This window comes from Brachyhypopomus gauderio, unplaced genomic scaffold, assembly GCF_052324685.1.
Source record: "Brachyhypopomus gauderio isolate BG-103 unplaced genomic scaffold, BGAUD_0.2 sc34, whole genome shotgun sequence".
In the NCBI taxonomy this organism is placed as follows: Eukaryota; Metazoa; Chordata; class Actinopteri; order Gymnotiformes; family Hypopomidae; genus Brachyhypopomus; species Brachyhypopomus gauderio.
In genome coordinates, this window is record NW_027506866.1 from 1,906,425 (window position 1) to 1,927,386 (window position 20,962).

Sequence of the window (20,962 nt, forward strand, 5' to 3'; positions counted from 1 at the left end):
CAATTTTACATATAAAAGTGAAAGCATTTTATACTATTTATCATATTGCACTGTACCTTAACATTGCAGCCAATATTTACAGACTAGCATGACCTAAAGCAGGGGTCGGCAAGCTTTTTGACTCGGAGCCACAAAAGCAAAATAATTGGAAATTTATTTCAGTGACGATGACATGTCACTCAAGCGAACCGAAACTAAATACTGGACATTTGTGAAATTCCACCCGAACATTTTTTAAGTCTCAAAAATATTATACGTTAATTAAATACTCATTAATTCTATTCAAAAGCTGAGCTGCACGAGGCTCTGGAGCCGCGGGTTGCCGACCCCTGACCTTAAAGGGATCATTTTAAGGTTAGAGAAAATATAAAATAATAATAAATCACCATCATTCACATTACATCATCTGTCTAATTCTGGATTGAGATTAGCCATTGTTTGCCCAGGCTTTTACCAAGGGGCCATTTTGATAATTCACCAAAAGACAGGCAACAGTAAAGAATTTGGTTTATGCTCCCTGTGATTGAAAGGGGGATCACTGTGCTGAATATTTTATGTTCTTTTACTCTGCGAATCACACGCTCAACATGGACTCTCAGTCTTGCAATGGACTGTGACGTTCTGATCTCTGACCTAGACAGTTGAGCTCTCTTTGACAGAAACGTGGGTATGTGGACTTTGCATGGAATGCAGTCTTCAACAAGGAAACCCTTGTCCACCATGATGGCCATAGATGGGTCAAGGAGGGCCACAATGCCAGACTGCTTTAAGATCTCTTTATCACTGATAGCACCTTGATAAAGAGAAGACACAAAGGTCACTGCGCCATGAGGGGCTATCCCAATCAACCCTTTGAATGTACAGTGTGATTTATAAGTGGAAAACACTTCACTCTGGAGGAGAAGGGAATTTGGAGTTTGACATCTCAGTTCTGTGCAATCTAAAATTATTTGAGTGTCAGCGTAGTCCTGAAACACATCTGGGAGGTGAGTTTTCACAGTGTCCACATCTAACCAAATAGAAACAGCTCCCAATACAGTATAAAGCAAGTTGGCCCAGGTGTTAATAATACGACTAACAGTTGACCGATGTATTCTAAATCTGTGGGCCAAATCCTTTTGCATCAGTCCCAATGACAGGTAGTTCATGAAGAGAAAAAACTCATCAATTGGTTGAAGAACCTGGGGAAAAAATACATTATCCTATTGTCATATTACATTATGACTATCAAAACTTCTTTTGATGTAAAGATTAATTTGAAAATGATGACATAACATGCTTTGTATGGACAAGACGAAAACATTTACCGTTGCACTGGCAGAGTGAGGGACCTGATCAGTCTTCTCAACAGTCTGTGCTCTTGTAACCCGTATGATGTGGGTGGCTGGCTCTATTTGCTTCCAAAAGCCCATGAGGTGGGCATGGCTTGCAAATCTGTGGAATATAAAAGTTATATATAAAGTTATATAATGGCTAATTCATTCACAATGTATTTCAGACACCAGAGAAGGCCCATCCGTGTACTGTGTCCTGCCATATTTTTTATTTACCTGGTAAAGAATCGTATGTCATCATCAGAGGCAGAAAACCGCTCCAAACAGAACGTGCTGCTGACAGTTAAGTCTTCGATTTGTTTTCAGAGCCTTGGTATCTCCTCGCGTAGCTCTTCATTTTCATTGAGGGAGAGATCAAGCGCAGCAGGCTCATTACTGACGCAGTAGTCATGTTCATGACACGGTAAGGGGTCATCATCATCATGGTCAGTCTGCATCTCTGTTAGATCAGTGTTGGGTGGACGCTCTGTTCTTTCCCATACTCCAGGTCGTGGAGTTGGAATAGTATAGTTATTCCATTGAAATAGCACAGGAAAAGCTCCAGGTCGCAGTCGTCGTCGTCCAGTAGGATTGGGAGGTTCGAGCAGCGATAAAATATCGCAAACACACACGGGAAGTACTCGTGATAATAAAATGATCTCTCCTGATCTTAACCACCCATTGTTTCTGCAGTTCTGAGTCCTTTGGAAAGGTGTGGAAGCTCAGGTAGGAATTACACCTTGTCGATGCTGTGCACAATGGTACACAGCAGTGGTGGTTGGACCTGCTGTCTGTACGTTGTTGAAACGATACTTTTTTTTGTTTAACTGTCATGTTTAGGACACGTAAACGGACAGGAGATGAAGGAAACTTCCAAGTAAATAACGGTAAATATGCTCGTTACAAGACTGGTGAGGTGAATAGCTAGCACAGTGTACGCTTTCAATGGCTACCGGATGTCAACAACCATCCTAAACTTTTAGCAGAAATTACGTCACTTAACAGCGTGCTCATATGCCATTGTCCCCTGATTGTCCTCATGTATTATTGTTTGTGTGTATTTGTAACTTTCCATATTCCCCAGTAATTGTTCTAGGTAAAGACACTCTTGAACAGTAGAAGCAAGTGCCATATACTCTGCTTCGCATGTGGAAAGTGCAACAGTAGGTTGCTTCTTCGTCTTCCATGAAATAAGTGCGCTGTTCTCACTTAGGCTCACACAGTATCCTGTTGTACTGCGGCGATCACTGGTATCAGCTGCCCAGTCTGCATCGCTGTAGGCTTGTATACCAAGATTCTCAGAGTTGTTTCTCCTAAAGGTTAAACCTTTGTTTGATGTACCTTTAAGGTATCGCAGGACATGTTTCACAGTGACCCATTGCTCCTGTGTAGGCTCAGCTAGGTACTGTGACAGCCTGCTCACCACAAAACTCAGATCAGGCCTAGTGCAGGTTGTCAGGTATATCAGACTGCCCACGGCCTCTCTGTACATTCTGATGTCTGTCATTTTAACTGCATCATCACTGTATTCAAGCTTTTGCTCACAAGGAGTTTCTCTTACCCTACATTCTGACATGTTAAAACGCTGTAGAGTTTTGTTCGTGTACTTTTCTTGTGACATCTTAATACACCCACCAGAAAAATCAAAATGTATACCAAGAAAATGCTTGAGTTGCCCCAAATCCTTCATCTTGAATTGCTGTGCAAGCATCCCTTTCACTCTTTTCAATTAATTTCCATCCCTTGCAGCGATGATTAGATCATAGAACCATACAATTATGATCACTTTCCCTTCTTTTGACTCTTGAGAATATACACAATGGTCAGCTTGGTTTTGTGTGAATCCATTTTCTGTTAAACAATTATGTAAAACCCTATTCCAATTTCGTCCAGACTGTTTGAGTCCATAAAGTGATTTCTCCAGCTTATATACTGTAAGAACGCCGTTTTCACATCCATCTGGTGGACCAGTAAATGTTCCTGTACTGCCTTTTGTAACACAACTCTTATTACTCGTTAGGTCTGCTGTTGGTGAAAACGTTTCCCCATAGTCTACTCCCATTTTCTGGCTGTAGCCCTTAGCGGTAAATCGAGCCTTGTATTGGTCATTCCCATCTACACCAGACTTGATTGCGTAAACCCACCTACCCCCCACGGGTTTCTTGCCCACTGCTAGTGTTGTCGGGGTGAAGGTTTTGTCTCATTTAGAGATTGGATTTCTTCATCCATTGCTTTTCTCCATTCTTTTGAATTGTCTGATTGCATTGCTTCATCATAAGTCTGTGGAATGCCACACACTGCTCTACAGCAGTAGTCTACTGTGATATGCATTCCATCACTATCCTCGTCTTCAGTTACGTAGTCACCTAGGTAATTTGGTGCCCTTCTATCTCTAGTTGGATACCGCCTACTCTCAGGATATAAAGTTACACAGGTCTAATAATTAGGAACAAACTAAAATACAAATTATTTATAATAAATACTTTTTATATATTATATTTTTTTATAATAAATTATTTTTGTTATCATTAAAAGTCAGTTTCCAGTCATTCAATTTCCCATGATGTAATTTATTGACATGAGACAGTACTCATGCATTTACTCACTACTTGAGTAGCTTTTTATCAAAGTGCTTTTTTACTTTTACTCAAGTAAATTTTTGGATGCATACTTTTACTTTTACTTGAGTAACATTTGGTTCAAGTAACAGTATTTTAACTTGAGTAAAATTGTTGAATACTCTACCCACCTCTGTCAGTGTGTGATGTTCATACATGCAGCCCTAATCCTGTAATTTGGCTTGTTGACGCAGCTCTAGTTAGTGATGCGCGGATCGATACTGAAATATCCATTCCATCGATACCAGGTCTTTATGTTGTAAAATCGATTTTCAAATCAAAATATCCATACTTTTGATATTTCAGTCATTTGAGGTAATGCAAAGCACTAACAGGAAAACTGTGGAAGTAACAAAAATATTGAGATCTTGTCTAAATGATATGCGGTTGGTGGGAACTACTTTTTCTTCCGCCTGGGTCAGTGCATAATGCGTAAGTACTGCGGCACGCTCACACACACACACACAGACGCTCACTCAGTGTACTAGGGCGCTGTACGTACGCTATGGCCGAACGCAAGAGAAGTCATGTGTGGAGCTATTTCAGCCCCACAAAGAGCCAAGATGCTGTTTGTGATTTGTGTAAAAAAAAAAACTATAAGGAGTTGTGGCAACACAAGAAATCTTGTTAAACACCTTAGGGTAAACCCAAAGGTCCAATATGAGGCTTTCATGCTTAGGCGGACAAAATAGGAGAGCACTGTGTCAGGTGGTGCTAAAGGTTAAAAAAAATCGGTTGCAGGTCACTAGGAGCCCTTCATCCCTTCAATCGCATGCCATTACCATACGATTCCTTTCCAAGGGAGCGCAACATCTAGTGCTTCCTAACAACACGTTTAACTTTGGCCATTTGTACAATATATATACCACTATGAATTCATATATGTCTCGATGACGGTATGCCAAAAAATATATTAACCTAAATATATTTAGGAAACAGAATAGTTCTATATTACATATATTTTAGTTCTACATGAACTGTTCAAACGTTATTTTATTTTTTCCCTGTGCAAAATAAGATTTCGCTACCAGAATGCGTTACTATTTTGCATATTGAGGCTACTAAACCAATCAGCTTGAAGTCGCCATATTACGCCCTCTGACGTTTCTAGAAAGTAAACAGGAAACTAACGAGCTAACTGTGATGCCCGCTGTTCGTTTACAGAGGGCCACGCAGTTATAATTCAGCTCAGTACCAGTTTCAAATGACAGCTAAATTGACTAATCATATCTTCCGTCTTAATGGGCGAGCTTAACTGTAGCCCGCTGTGGCGACGCTAGCTGTCGTTAGCGTACCACCGTTAGATAGTTTCCACTCGCGTTGTTTACATATTCCGCTCCCGAGGAACACGGAGCTGTGAACCTTATTTTGTTGGTACCTTATTTTTGCTTATCTAGTACATATGTTATTGGTTTATTGCGTTTTTAAAGCTGTAATGTCGTCTCAATTTTTATTCTTTATTATTTTTTAATGGCTTAGGTGCACGCACCACTTCGTCGTTTGGTGTAAGGATGGTACCATATTTCCGGTTGGTATGCGGAAGTGCAGATGTTTATGGCCGAGTCTATGAAATTCACAAGGTGCCTCTTGGAGTTACCGAAGTTTACCGTCAACGATGTGCGTCGTATTGTCAGAGCATCAAGTACAACGCCACAGAGTACACTTGAAAAGGGTTTCAAGTTCTACGTTTCATCCTACCTCTGCAATTTTGAAGGTAAGTGGCTGACGCTAGTTAGCTAGCTAGCCTGAGGTGGCAGTCTAATGAAGTGATGTTGTTTTTAGTAACGAACCGACCTGTCCTAGTACTAGAAATGCCTTTTAAAAACATGTTTGTATTTCTGATGGAAGTATCAGGCAAAAGTAAGGCTAACGAGATAACAGTGAGGGCTCACTGCTACAGATCTATGAAGAAAACAGATAGCTACGCCACACCAGCTGAGAGTAGGACTGGTTAAAATGACACGAGTTCTGTTCAGTGTCACGTTCAAAGTTCTGTTGAACAAGTTCAAAAGTTAGTTCAACACAAGTTCAATCTTTTATCCTTGCTCTTACTTCACGTAAGCTGTGATAGCCATAGGCATTGGTTTTCAAAGCTTACAATGGTAGCCAAATGCAGAGTAGCTGAGTGGGAATCATTAGCAGTCTGTTTTGCCTATAGTAAACAAATGGGAGTTTATTTTACAGTTCGAGCTATTGTTATCTACCTCTATGACTCAAAAGCAGAATATAGTCCACCTCAGCTATTCTTCAAACTGCATTTTCTAAAATCTGTCAATCTGTCTTTCATGTTAACATATGGCTTCAACACTTACACCTATTAACATATTCTGATAACACTCTTCAAGAAGCAGTTGAAGTAAAACCTGCACTGTTCTGTTGTTGGTGGTGGAAACAACAAAATAATATAAATATAAGTAGGCCTGTTTCACTCCTATGTGTAAGCATTTCATCTGGAGTGAAAATGAAGTTTAAATCTAAAATATATTTTATAGTTTATAGTTGCTCAGTGAACTAGTAGATTGAACCATGCACAACACTGTAGAATAGAACGACAGTATAGCCAAGTGTTTTAAGAGTGATGCAAAACAGCACAAACGTTACATGAGACAATAGACAAGTGACATTCACCACTAACAACATGATGGGACAGAAATTGCGCCTATTGACATTGCTCAAGTCTTCTTTTCAAGATATTACATTTTGCCTCTTGTGTATTTCAGATGACATTACGTGATTCAATGCCAGTTGTGCTCATTAACAGCAACTGCTCTTGTGTTGCTGGTTGCGGAATCTGCAACCACTTGGTTGCATTGCTTTTCCAGACTGCTCATTATTCTGAATCTGGCATGTCTGTCGTGCCTCCTGTCCTTTCATGCACACAGACAGAACAGAAGTGGCATAAACCACCAACAATGGTTTGTCTTATTTCATTATTTAATGTTAGTTAATGTATCACAGTCACTTTACTAACACCATCTTTTAAATTAATAGGGGGTGAAGCCTGGATCCGTGGTGGATGCCATGGTTGTCCTAAAGCCAAAACCAGGTGCTACTACAGCCAGTGGAGTTAGGTATGTAGTACCAAATTTAATAGGCAGATTACAGTGTGTGGTAAAAAAAATAAATGCTTTTGATCATCTGATAAGACCCTGTTCTCTTCAAAATTTAATTTAGCCTCGTTGTACTTCAGATGACATGTGATATGTGATTCACAATCAGTTGTGCTGGTGAACAGATTACAATGTGTAAAAATAAATGTTATTCACTCTTCTTTTAGTACAGTTTTCAAGGGCTACAGCGGTGAGCTCCCACACCGGGCCACCCTCAATCCTGGACCAGTCTACGCTGGAATGAAAGCAGATTCTCTTCCACTCATCTGCACAATGAACATCTCGCCTGACAAGCCACTTGTGGACTCCATCTTTGGGAAGGTACAAGTTGGCAGTGTATTGTCCTATCAACAACCACCACCTCCATCTGACAGTGTTGTCATACATGAGGATGCACCCCCATTCCCGAGTCTGCCACTAGAATGTTACCATCTAAGCCCACCTGAATATTCATTTGTGCCAACACACCAAGAACAGCTACACCTAAGCTCACTTTCTGTGACCTTGTCACAGTCACACCTTATTGAGGAGGCAACAAGATCCCAAAGTGCTACACCTGAGTGGCATTCACTTAGGAGAGAAAGAGTGACTGCCTCACATTTCAGAGAGGTGAGCCACGTTAGAGGTCCAGGTGCTGCAGAAAGCCTGGCAGAAAGGATAATCCGAGGGACACGACAAACAGCACACATGAAGAGGGGACTTGAAATGGAAACGGGGGCCTTAAAGGACTATGCAGTTCTGAAAAACTTGAACTTGACCAAGTGTGGGCTAGTGATTCATCCAGATGCATCTTGGCTGGGTGCATCACCTGATGGACTTGTATATGACCCACTTGAGCGTCCATCATTTGGGCTTGTTGAAATTAAGTGCCCAAATGCACAAAGCTATGTAGACTGCAAATTCCTCAAAGTGGCACAAGGCCTACACAGATTGAAGGAGAGCCATTGTTATTATTGGCAAATCCAGGGCCAGTTATTGATTACTGGTATGCAGTGGTGTGATTTAGTTATCTGTGCCCATGATGATATTTTTGTGCAGCGAGTTTACAGAGATAGCAGTGTATTAGAAGAGGTGAAAAGGAGGTGTGACATGTTTTTCTTTAACACTTACATGCCAAAATACCTCTCTATGCCCAAGCAATAGAAAATCATAATGAACTCATGAACTAAAACAATTAAAACAATTTCAAATTATTCTGTCAATTGTATTACTATTGTATTCATTTCATTTTTACAAATACAGTAAAAGTTAAGAAATACATAATTTTGTATTGTGTTGTCAATTTTACATATAAAAGTGAAAGCATTTTATACTATTTATCATATTGCACTGTACCTTAACATTGCAGCCAATATTTACAGACTAGCATGACCTAAAGCAGGGGTCGGCAAGCTTTTTGACTCGGAGCCACAAAAGCAAAATAATTGGAAATTTATTTCAGTGACGATGACATGTCACTCAAGCGAACCGAAACTAAATACTGGACATTTGTGAAATTCCACCCGAACATTTTTTAAGTCTCAAAAATATTATACGTTAATTAAATACTCATTAATTCTATTCAAAAGCTGAGCTGCACGAGGCTCTGGAGCCGCGGGTTGCCGACCCCTGACCTTAAAGGGATCATTTTAAGGTTAGAGAAAATATAAAATAATAATAAATCACCATCATTCACATTACATCATCTGTCTAATTCTGGATTGAGATTAGCCATTGTTTGCCCAGGCTTTTACCAAGGGGCCATTTTGATAATTCACCAAAAGACAGGCAACAGTAAAGAATTTGGTTTATGCTCCCTGTGATTGAAAGGGGGATCACTGTGCTGAATATTTTATGTTCTTTTACTCTGCGAATCACACGCTCAACATGGACTCTCAGTCTTGCAATGGACTGTGACGTTCTGATCTCTGACCTAGACAGTTGAGCTCTCTTTGACAGAAACGTGGGTATGTGGACTTTGCATGGAATGCAGTCTTCAACAAGGAAACCCTTGTCCACCATGATGGCCATAGATGGGTCAAGGAGGGCCACAATGCCAGACTGCTTTAAGATCTCTTTATCACTGATAGCACCTTGATAAAGAGAAGACACAAAGGTCACTGCGCCATGAGGGGCTATCCCAATCAACCCTTTGAATGTACAGTGTGATTTATAAGTGGAAAACACTTCACTCTGGAGGAGAAGGGAATTTGGAGTTTGACATCTCAGTTCTGTGCAATCTAAAATTATTTGAGTGTCAGCGTAGTCCTGAAACACATCTGGGAGGTGAGTTTTCACAGTGTCCACATCTAACCAAATAGAAACAGCTCCCAATACAGTATAAAGCAAGTTGGCCCAGGTGTTAATAATACGACTAACAGTTGACCGATGTATTCTAAATCTGTGGGCCAAATCCTTTTGCATCAGTCCCAATGACAGGTAGTTCATGAAGAGAAAAAACTCATCAATTGGTTGAAGAACCTGGGGAAAAAATACATTATCCTATTGTCATATTACATTATGACTATCAAAACTTCTTTTGATGTAAAGATTAATTTGAAAATGATGACATAACATGCTTTGTATGGACAAGACGAAAACATTTACCGTTGCACTGGCAGAGTGAGGGACCTGATCAGTCTTCTCAACAGTCTGTGCTCTTGTAACCCGTATGATGTGGGTGGCTGGCTCTATTTGCTTCCAAAAGCCCATGAGGTGGGCATGGCTTGCAAATCTGTGGAATATAAAAGTTATATATAAAGTTATATAATGGCTAATTCATTCACAATGTATTTCAGACACCAGAGAAGGCCCATCCGTGTACTGTGTCCTGCCATATTTTTTATTTACCTGGTAAAGAATCGTATGTCATCATCAGAGGCAGAAAACCGCTCCAAACAGAACGTGCTGCTGACAGTTAAGTCTTCGATTTGTTTTCAGAGCCTTGGTATCTCCTCGCGTAGCTCTTCATTTTCATTGAGGGAGAGATCAAGAGCAGCAGGCTCATTACTGACGCAGTAGTCATGTTCATGACACGGTAAGGGGTCATCATCATCATGGTCAGTCTGCATCTCTGTTAGATCAGTGTTGGGTGGACGCTCTGTTCTTTCCCATACTCCAGGTCGTGGAGTTGGAATAGTATAGTTATTCCATTGAAATAGTACAGGAAAAGCTCCAGGTCGCAGTCGTTGTCGTCCAGTAGGATTGGGAGGTTCGAGCAGCGATAAAATATCGCAAACACACACGGGAAGTACTCGTGATAATAAAATGATCTCTCCTGATCTTAACCACCCATTGTTTCTGCAGTTCTGAGTCCTTTGGAAAGGTGTGGAAGCTCAGGTAGGAATTACACCTTGTCGATGCTGTGCACAATGGTACACAGCAGTGGTGGTTGGACCTGCTGTCTGTACGTTGTTGAAACGATACTTTTTTTTGTTTAACTGTCATGTTTAGGACACGTAAACGGACAGGAGATGAAGGAAACTTCCAAGTAAATAACGGTAAATATACTCGTTACAAGACTGGTGAGGTGAATAGCTAGCACAGTGTACGCTTTCAATGGCTACCGGATGTCAACAACCATCCTAAACTTTTAGCAGAAATTACGTCACTTAACAGCGTGCTCATATGCCATTGTCCCCTGATTGTCCTCATGTATTATTGTTTGTGTGTATTTGTAACTTTCCATATTCCCCAGTAATTGTTCTAGGTAAAGACACTCTTGAACAGTAGAAGCAAGTGCCATATACTCTGCTTCGCATGTGGAAAGTGCAACAGTAGGTTGCTTCTTCGTCTTCCATGAAATAAGTGCGCTGTTCTCACTTAGGCTCACACAGTATCCTGTTGTACTGCGGCGATCACTGGTATCAGCTGCCCAGTCTGCATCGCTGTAGGCTTGTATACCAAGATTCTCAGAGTTGTTTCTCCTAAAGGTTAAACCTTTGTTTGATGTACCTTTAAGGTATCGCAGGACATGTTTCACAGTGACCCATTGCTCCTGTGTAGGCTCAGCTAGGTACTGTGACAGCCTGCTCACCACAAAACTCAGATCAGGCCTAGTGCAGGTTGTCAGGTATATCAGACTGCCCACGGCCTCTCTGTACATTCTGATGTCTGTCATTTTAACTGCATCATCACTGTATTCAAGCTTTTGCTCACAAGGAGTTTCTCTTACCCTACATTCTGACATGTTAAAACGCTGTAGAGTTTTGTTCGTGTACTTTTCTTGTGACATCTTAATACACCCACCAGAAAAATCAAAATGTATACCAAGAAAATGCTTGAGTTGCCCCAAATCCTTCATCTTGAATTGCTGTGCAAGCATCCCTTTCACTCTTTTCAATTAATTTCCATCCCTTGCAGCGATGATTAGATCATAGAACCATACAATTATGATCACTTTCCCTTCTTTTGACTCTTGAGAATATACACAATGGTCAGCTTGGTTTTGTGTGAATCCATTTTCTGTTAAACAATTATGTAAAACCCTATTCCAATTTCGTCCAGACTGTTTGAGTCCATAAAGTGATTTCTCCAGCTTATATACTGTAAGAACGCCGTTTTCACATCCATCTGGTGGACCAGTAAATGTTCCTGTACTGCCTTTTGTAACACAACTCTTATTACTCGTTAGGTCTGCTGTTGGTGAAAACGTTTCCCCATAGTCTACTCCCATTTTCTGGCTGTAGCCCTTAGCGGTAAATCGAGCCTTGTATTGGTCATTCCCATCTACACCAGACTTGATTGCGTAAACCCACCTACCCCCCACGGGTTTCTTGCCCACTGCTAGTGTTGTCGGGGTGAAGGTTTTGTCTCATTTAGAGATTGGATTTCTTCATCCATTGCTTTTCTCCATTGTTTTGAATTGTCTGATTGCATTGCTTCATCATAAGTCTGTGGAATGCCACACACTGCTCTACAGCAGTAGTCTACTGTGATATGCATTCCATCACTATCCTCGTCTTCAGTTACGTAGTCACCTAGGTAATTTGGTGCCCTTCTATCTCTAGTTGGATACCGCCTACTCTCAGGATATAAAGTTACACAGGTCTAATAATTAGGAACAAACTAAAATACAAATTATTTATAATAAATACTTTTTATATATTATATTTTTTTATAATAAATTATTTTTGTTATCATTAAAAGTCAGTTTCCAGTCATTCAATTTCCCATGATGTAATTTATTGACATGAGACAGTACTCATGCATTTACTCACTACTTGAGTAGCTTTTTATCAAAGTGCTTTTTTACTTTTACTCAAGTAAATTTTTGGATGCATACTTTTACTTTTACTTGAGTAACATTTGGTTCAAGTAACAGTATTTTAACTTGAGTAAAATTGTTGAATACTCTACCCACCTCTGTCAGTGTGTGATGTTCATACATGCAGCCCTAATCCTGTAATTTGGCTTGTTGACGCAGCTCTAGTTAGTGATGCGCGGATCGATACTGAAATATCCATTCCATCGATACCAGGTCTTTATGTTGTAAAATCGATTTTCAAATCAAAATATCCATACTTTTGATATTTCAGTCATTTGAGGTAATGCAAAGCACTAACAGGAAAACTGTGGAAGTAACAAAAATATTGAGATCTTGTCTAAATGATATGCGGTTGGTGGGAACTACTTTTTCTTCCGCCTGGGTCAGTGCATAATGCGTAAGTACTGCGGCACGCTCACACACACACACACACAGACGCTCACTCAGTGTACTAGGGCGCTGTACGTACGCTATGGCGGAACGCAAGAGAAGTCATGTGTGGAGCTATTTCAGCCCCACAAAGAGCCAAGATGCTGTTTGTGATTTGTGTAAAAAAAAAAACTATAAGGAGTTGTGGCAACACAAGAAATCTTGTTAAACACCTTAGGGTAAACCCAAAGGTCCAATATGAGGCTTTCATGCTTAGGCGGACAAAATAGGAGAGCACTGTGTCAGGTGGTGCTAAAGGTTAAAAAAAATCGGTTGCAGGTCACTAGGAGCTCTTCATCCCTTCAATCGCATGCCATTACCATACGATTCCTTTCCAAGGGAGCGCAACATCTAGTGCTTCCTAACAACACGTTTAACTTTGGCCATTTGTACAATATATATACCACTATAAATTCATATATGTCTCGATGACGGTATGCCAAAAAATATATTAACCTAAATATATTTAGGAAACAGAATAGTTCTATATTACATATATTTTAGTTCTACATGAACTGTTCAAACGTTATTTTATTTTTTCCCTGTGCAAAATAAGATTTCGCTACCAGAATGCGTTACTATTTTGCATATTGAGGCTACTAAACCAATCAGCTTGAAGTCGCCATATTACGCCCTCTGACGTTTCTAGAAAGTAAACAGGAAACTAACGAGCTAACTGTGATGCCCGCTGTTCGTTTACAGAGGGCCACGCAGTTATAATTCAGCTCAATACCAGTTTCAAATGACAGCTAAATTGACTAATCATATCTTCCGTCTTAATGGGCGAGCTTAACTGTAGCCCGCTGTGGCGACGCTAGCTGTCGTTAGCGTACCACCGTTAGATAGTTTCCACTCGCGTTGTTTACATATTCCGCTCCCGAGGAACACGGAGCTGTGAACCTTATTTTGTTGGTACCTTATTTTTGCTTATCTAGTACATATGTTATTGGTTTATTGCGTTTTTAAAGCTGTAATGTCGTCTCAATTTTTATTCTTTATTATTTTTTAATGGCTTAGGTGCACGCACCACTTCGTCGTTTGGTGTAAGGATGGTACCATATTTCCGGTTGGTATGCGGAAGTGCAGATGTTTATGGCCGAGTCTATGAAATTCACAAGGTGCCTGTTGGAGTTTCCGAAGTTTACCGTCAACGATGTGCGTCGTATTGTCAGAGCATCAAGTACAACGCCACAGAGTACACTTGAAAAGGGTTTCAAGTTCTACGTTTCATCCTACCTCTGCAATTTTGAAGGTAAGTGGCTGACGCTAGTTAGCTAGCTAGCCTGAGGTGGCAGTCTAATGAAGTGATGTTGTTTTTAGTAACGAACCGACCTGTCCTAGTACTAGAAATGCCTTTTAAAAACATGTTTGTATTTCTGATGGAAGTATCAGGCAAAAGTAAGGCTAACGAGATAACAGTGAGGGCTCACTGCTACAGATCTATGAAGAAAACAGATAGCTACGCCACACCAGCTGAGAGTAGGACTGGTTAAAATGACACGAGTTCTGTTCAGTGTCACGTTCAAAGTTCTGTTGAACAAGTTCAAAAGTTAGTTCAACACAAGTTCAATCTTTTATCCTTGCTCTTACTTCACGTAAGCTGTGATAGCCATAGGCATTGGTTTTCAAAGCTTACAATGGTAGCCAAATGCAGAGTAGCTGAGTGGGAATCATTAGCAGTCTGTTTTGCCTATAGTAAACAAATGGGAGTTTATTTTACAGTTCGAGCTATTGTTATCTACCTCTATGACTCAAAAGCAGAATATAGTCCACCTCAGCTATTCTTCAAACTGCATTTTCTAAAATCTGTCAATCTGTCTTTCAAATCTTTTATCTTCTTTATTAACATATGGCTTCAACACTTACACCTATTAACATATTCTGATAACACTCTTCAAGAAGCAGTTGAAGTAAAACCTGCACTGTTCTGTTGTTGGTGGTGGAAACAACAAAATAATATAAATATAAGTAGGCCTGTTTCACTCCTATGTGTAAGCATTTCATCTGGAGTGAAAATGAAGTTTAAATCTAAAATATATTTTATAGTTTATAGTTGCTCAGTGAACTAGTAGATTGAACCATGCACAACACTGTAGAATAGAAAGACAGTATAGCCAAGTGTTTTAGGAGTGATGCAAAACAACACAAACGTTACATGAGACAATAGACAAGTGACATTCACCACTAACAACATGATGGGACAGAAATTGCGCCTATTGACATTGCTCAAGTCTTCTTTTTAAGATATTACATTTTGCCTCTTGTGTATTTCAGATGACATTACGTGATTCAATGCCAGTTGTGCTCATTAACAGCAACTGCTCTTGTGTTGCTGGTTGCGGAATCTGCAACCACTTGGTTGCATTGCTTTTCCAGACTGCTCATTATTCTGAATCTGGCATGTCTGTCGTGCCTCCTGTCCTTTCATGCACACAGACAGAACAGAAGTGGCATAAACCACCAACAATGGTTTGTCTTATTTCATTATTTAATGTTAGTTAATGTATCACAGTCACTTTACTAACACCATCTTTTAAATTAATAGGGGGTGAAGCCTGGATCCGTGGTGGATGCCATGGTTGTCCTAAAGCCAAAACCAGGTGCTACTACAGCCAGTGGAGTTAGGTATGTAGTACCAAATTTAATAGGCAGATTACAGTGTGTGGTAAAAAAAATAAATGCTTTTGATCATCTGATAAGACCCTGTTCTCTTCAAAATTTAATTTAGCCTCGTTGTACTTCAGATGACATGTGATATGTGATTCACAATCAGTTGTGCTGGTGAACAGATTACAATGTGTAAAAATAAATGTTATTCACTCTTCTTTTAGTACAGTTTTCAAGGGCTACAGCGGTGAGCTCCCACACCGGGCCACCCTCAATCCTGGACCAGTCTACGCTGGAATGAAAGCAGATTCTCTTCCACTCATCTGCACAATGAACATCTCGCCTGACAAGCCACTTGTGGACTCCATCTTTGGGAAGGTACAAGTTGGCAGTGTATTGTCCTATCAACAACCACCACCTCCATCTGACAGTGTTGTCATACATGAGGATGCACCCCCATTCCCGAGTCTGCCACTAGAATGTTACCATCTAAGCCCACCTGAATATTCATTTGTGCCAACACACCAAGAACAGCTACACCTAAGCTCACTTTCTGTGACCTTGTCACAGTCACACCTTATTGAGGAGGCAACAAGATCCCAAAGTGCTACACCTGAGTGGCATTCACTTAGGAGAGAAAGAGTGACTGCCTCACATTTCAGAGAGGTGAGCCACGTTAGAGGTCCAGGTGCTGCAGAAAGCCTGGCAGAAAGGATAATCCGAGGGACACGACAAACAGCACACATGAAGAGGGGACTTGAAATGGAAACGGGGGCCTTAAAGGACTATGCAGTTCTGAAAAACTTGAACTTGACCAAGTGTGGGCTAGTGATTCATCCAGATGCATCTTGGCTGGGTGCATCACCTGATGGACTTGTATATGACCCACTTGAGCGTCCATCATTTGGGCTTGTTGAAATTAAGTGCCCAAATGCACAAAGCTATGTAGACTGCAAATTCCTCAAAGTGGCACAAGGCCTACACAGATTGAAGGAGAGCCATTGTTATTATTGGCAAATCCAGGGCCAGTTATTGATTACTGGTATGCAGTGGTGTGATTTAGTTATCTGTGCCCATGATGATATTTTTGTGCAGCGAGTTTACAGAGATAGCAGTGTATTAGAAGAGGTGAAAAGGAGGTGTGACATGTTTTTCTTTAACACTTACATGCCAAAATACCTCTCTATGCCCAAGCAATAGAAAATCATAATGAACTCATGAACAATTAAAACAATTTCAAATTATTCTGTCAATTGTATTACTATTGTATTCATTTCATTTTTACAAATACAGTAAAAGTTAAGAAATACATAATTTTGTATTGTGTTGTCAATTTTACATATAAAAGTGAAAGCATTTTATACTATTTATCATATTGCACTGTACCTTAACATTGCAGCCAATATTTACAGACTAGCATGACCTAAAGCAGGGGTCGGCAAGCTTTTTGACTCGGAGCCACAAAAGCAAAATAATTGGAAATTTATTTCAGTGACGATGACATGTCACTCAAGCGAACCGAAACTAAATACTGGACATTTGTGAAATTCCACCCGAACATTTTTTAAGTCTCAAAAATATTATACGTTAATTAAATACTCATTAATTCTATTCAAAAGCTGAGCTGCACGAGGCTCTGGAGCCGCGGGTTGCCGACCCCTGACCTTAAAGGGATCATTTTAAGGTTAGAGAAAATATAAAATAATAATAAATCACCATCATTCACATTACATCATCTGTCTAATTCTGGATTGAGATTAGCCATTGTTTGCCCAGGCTTTTACCAAGGGGCCATTTTGATAATTCACCAAAAGACAGGCAACAGTAAAGAATTTGGTTTATGCTCCCTGTGATTGAAAGGGGGATCACTGTGCTGAATATTTTATGTTCTTTTACTCTGCGAATCACACGCTCAACATGGACTCTCAGTCTTGCAATGGACTGTGACGTTCTGATCTCTGACCTAGACAGTTGAGCTCTCTTTGACAGAAACGTGGGTATGTGGACTTTGCATGGAATGCAGTCTTCAACAAGGAAACCCTTGTCCACCATGATGGCCATAGATGGGTCAAGGAGGGCCACAATGCCAGACTGCTTTAAGATCTCTTTATCACTGATAGCACCTTGATAAAGAGAAGACACAAAGGTCACTGCGCCATGAGGGGCTATCCCAATCAACCCTTTGAATGTACAGTGTGATTTATAAGTGGAAAACACTTCACTCTGGAGGAGAAGGGAATTTGGAGTTTGACATCTCAGTTCTGTGCAATCTAAAATTATTTGAGTGTCAGCGTAGTCCTGAAACACATCTGGGAGGTGAGTTTTCACAGTGTCCACATCTAACCAAATAGAAACAGCTCCCAATACAGTATAAAGCAAGTTGGCCCAGGTGTTAATAATACGACTAACAGTTGACCGATGTATTCTAAATCTGTGGGCCAAATCCTTTTGCATCAGTCCCAATGACAGGTAGTTCATGAAGAGAAAAAACTCATCAATTGGTTGAAGAACCTGGGGAAAAAATACATTATCCTATTGTCATATTACATTATGACTATCAAAACTTCTTTTGATGTAAAGATTAATTTGAAAATGATGACATAACATGCTTTGTATGGACAAGACGAAAACATTTACCGTTGCACTGGCAGAGTGAGGGACCTGATCAGTCTTCTCAACAGTCTGTGCTCTTGTAACCCGTATGATGTGGGTGGCTGGCTCTATTTGCTTCCAAAAGCCCATGAGGTGGGCATGGCTTGCAAATCTGTGGAATATAAAAGTTATATATAAAGTTATATAATGGCTAATTCATTCACAATGTATTTCAGACACCAGAGAAGGCCCATCCGTGTACTGTGTCCTGCCATATTTTTTATTTACCTGGTAAAGAATCGTATGTCATCATCAGAGGCAGAAAACCGCTCCAAACAGAACGTGCTGCTGACAGTTAAGTCTTCGATTTGTTTTCAGAGCCTTGGTATCTCCTCGCGTAGCTCTTCATTTTCATTGAGGGAGAGATCAAGCGCAGCAGGCTCATTACTGACGCAGTAGTCATGTTCATGACACGGTAAGGGGTCATCATCATCATGGTCAGTCTGCATCTCTGTTAGATCAGTGTTGGGTGGACGCTCTGTTCTTTCCCATACTCCAGGTCGTGGAGTTGGAATAGTATAGTTATTCCATTGAAATAGCACAGGAAAAGCTCCAGGTCGCAGTCGTCGTCGTCCAGTAGGATTGGGAGGTTCGAGCAGCGATAAAATATCGCAAACACACACGGGAAGTACTCGTGATAATAAAATGATCTCTCCTGATCTTAACCACCCATTGTTTCTGCAGTTCTGAGTCCTTTGGAAAGGTGTGGAAGCTCAGGTAGGAATTACACCTTGTCGATGCTGTGCACAATGGTACACAGCAGTGGTGGTTGGACCTGCTGTCTGTACGTTGTTGAAACGATACTTTTTTTTGTTTAACTGTCATGTTTAGGACACGTAAACGGACAGGAGATGAAGGAAACTTCCAAGTAAATAACGGTAAATATGCTCGTTACAAGACTGGTGAGGTGAATAGCTAGCACAGTGTACGCTTTCAATGGCTACCGGATGTCAACAACCATCCTAAACTTTTAGCAGAAATTACGTCACTTAACAGCGTGCTCATATGCCATTGTCCCCTGATTGTCCTCATGTATTATTGTTTGTGTGTATTTGTAACTTTCCATATTCCCCAGTAATTGTTCTAGGTAAAGACACTCTTGAACAGTAGAAGCAAGTGCCATATACTCTGCTTCGCATGTGGAAAGTGCAACAGTAGGTTGCTTCTTCGTCTTCCATGAAATAAGTGCGCTGTTCTCACTTAGGCTCACACAGTATCCTGTTGTACTGCGGCGATCACTGGTATCAGCTGCCCAGTCTGCATCGCTGTAGGCTTGTATACCAAGATTCTCAGAGTTGTTTCTCCTAAAGGTTAAACCTTTGTTTGATGTACCTTTAAGGTATCGCAGGACATGTTTCACAGTGACCCATTGCTCCTGTGTAGGCTCAGCTAGGTACTGTGACAGCCTGCTCACCACAAAACTCAGATCAGGCCTAGTGCAGGTTGTCAGGTATATCAGACTGCCCACGGCCTCTCTGTACATTCTGATGTCTGTCATTTTAACTGCATCATCACTGTATTCAAGCTTTTGCTCACAAGGAGTTTCTCTTACCCTACATTCTGACATGTTAAAACGCTGTAGAGTTTTGTTCGTGTACTTTTCTTGTGACATCTTAATACACCCACCAGAAAAATCAAAATGTATACCAAGAAAATGCTTGAGTTGCCCCAAATCCTTCATCTTGAATTGCTGTGCAAGCATCCCTTTCACTCTTTTCAATTAATTTCCATCCCTTGCAGCGATGATTAGATCATAGAACCATACAATTATGATCACTTTCCCTTCTTTTGACTCTTGAGAATATACACAATGGTCAGCTTGGTTTTGTGTGAATCCATTTTCTGTTAAACAATTATGTAAAACCCTATTCCAATTTCGTCCAGACTGTTTGAGTCCATAAAGTGATTTCTCCAGCTTATATACTGTAAGAACGCCGTTTTCACATCCATCTGGTGGACCAGTAAATGTTCCTGTACTGCCTTTTGTAACACAACTCTTATTACTCGTTAGGTCTGCTGTTGGTGAAAACGTTTCCCCATAGTCTACTCCCATTTTCTGGCTGTAGCCCTTAGCGGTAAATCGAGCCTTGTATTGGTCATTCCCATCTACACCAGACTTGATTGCGTAAACCCACCTACCCCCCACGGGTTTCTTGCCCACTGCTAGTGTTGTCGGGGTGAAGGTTTTGTCTCATTTAGAGATTGGATTTCTTCATCCATTGCTTTTCTCCATTCTTTTGAATTGTCTGATTGCATTGCTTCATCATAAGTCTGTGGAATGCCACACACTGCTCTACAGCAGTAGTCTACTGTGATATGCATTCCATCACTATCCTCGTCTTCAGTTACGTAGTCACCTAGGTAATTTGGTGCCCTTCTATCTCTAGTTGGATACCGCCTACTCTCAGGATATAAAGTTACACAGGTCTAATAATTAGGAACAAACTAAAATACAAATTATTTATAATAAATACTTTTTATATATTATATTTTTTTATAATAAATTATTTTTGTTATCATTAAAAGTCAGTTTCCAGTCATTCAATTTCCCATGATGTAATTTATTGACATGAGACAGTACTCATGCATTTACTCACTACTTGAGTAGCTTTTTATCAAAGTGCTTTTTTACTTTTACTCAAGTAAATTTTTGGATGCATACTTTTACTTTTACTTGAGTAACATTTGGTTCAAGTAACAGTATTTTAACTTGAGTAAAATTGTTGAATACTCTACCCACCTCTGTCAGTGTGTGATGTTCATACATGCAGCCCTAATCCTGTAATTTGGCTTGTTGACGCAGCTCTAGTTAGTGATGCGCGGATCGATACTGAAATATCCATTCCATCGATACCAGGTCTTTATGTTGTAAAATCGATTTTCAAATCAAAATATCCATACTTTTGATATTTCAGTCATTTGAGGTAATGCAAAGCACTAACAGGAAAACTGTGGAAGTAACAAAAATATTGAGATCTTGTCTAAATG

At 40.2% G+C, this 20,962-nt stretch overlaps 2 long non-coding RNA genes across 2 annotated transcripts; both read left to right on the plus strand.

Moving 5' to 3' along the window:
- Positions 1–5,085: 5,085 nt before the first annotated feature.
- LOC143485439 (uncharacterized) lies at positions 5,086–7,855 on the plus strand. Its single transcript, XR_013122885.1, has 3 exons — positions 5,086–5,872; positions 6,652–7,002; positions 7,209–7,855. It is a non-coding gene; the product is annotated as an uncharacterized LOC143485439 (long non-coding RNA).
- Positions 7,856–13,380: 5,525 nt separating this feature from the next.
- On the plus strand, positions 13,381–16,309 carry LOC143485428 (uncharacterized). The gene is made up of 3 exons (XR_013122880.1): positions 13,381–14,194; positions 14,990–15,340; positions 15,547–16,309. It is a non-coding gene; the product is annotated as an uncharacterized LOC143485428 (long non-coding RNA).
- The last annotated feature ends 4,653 nt before the right edge of the window (positions 16,310–20,962 follow it).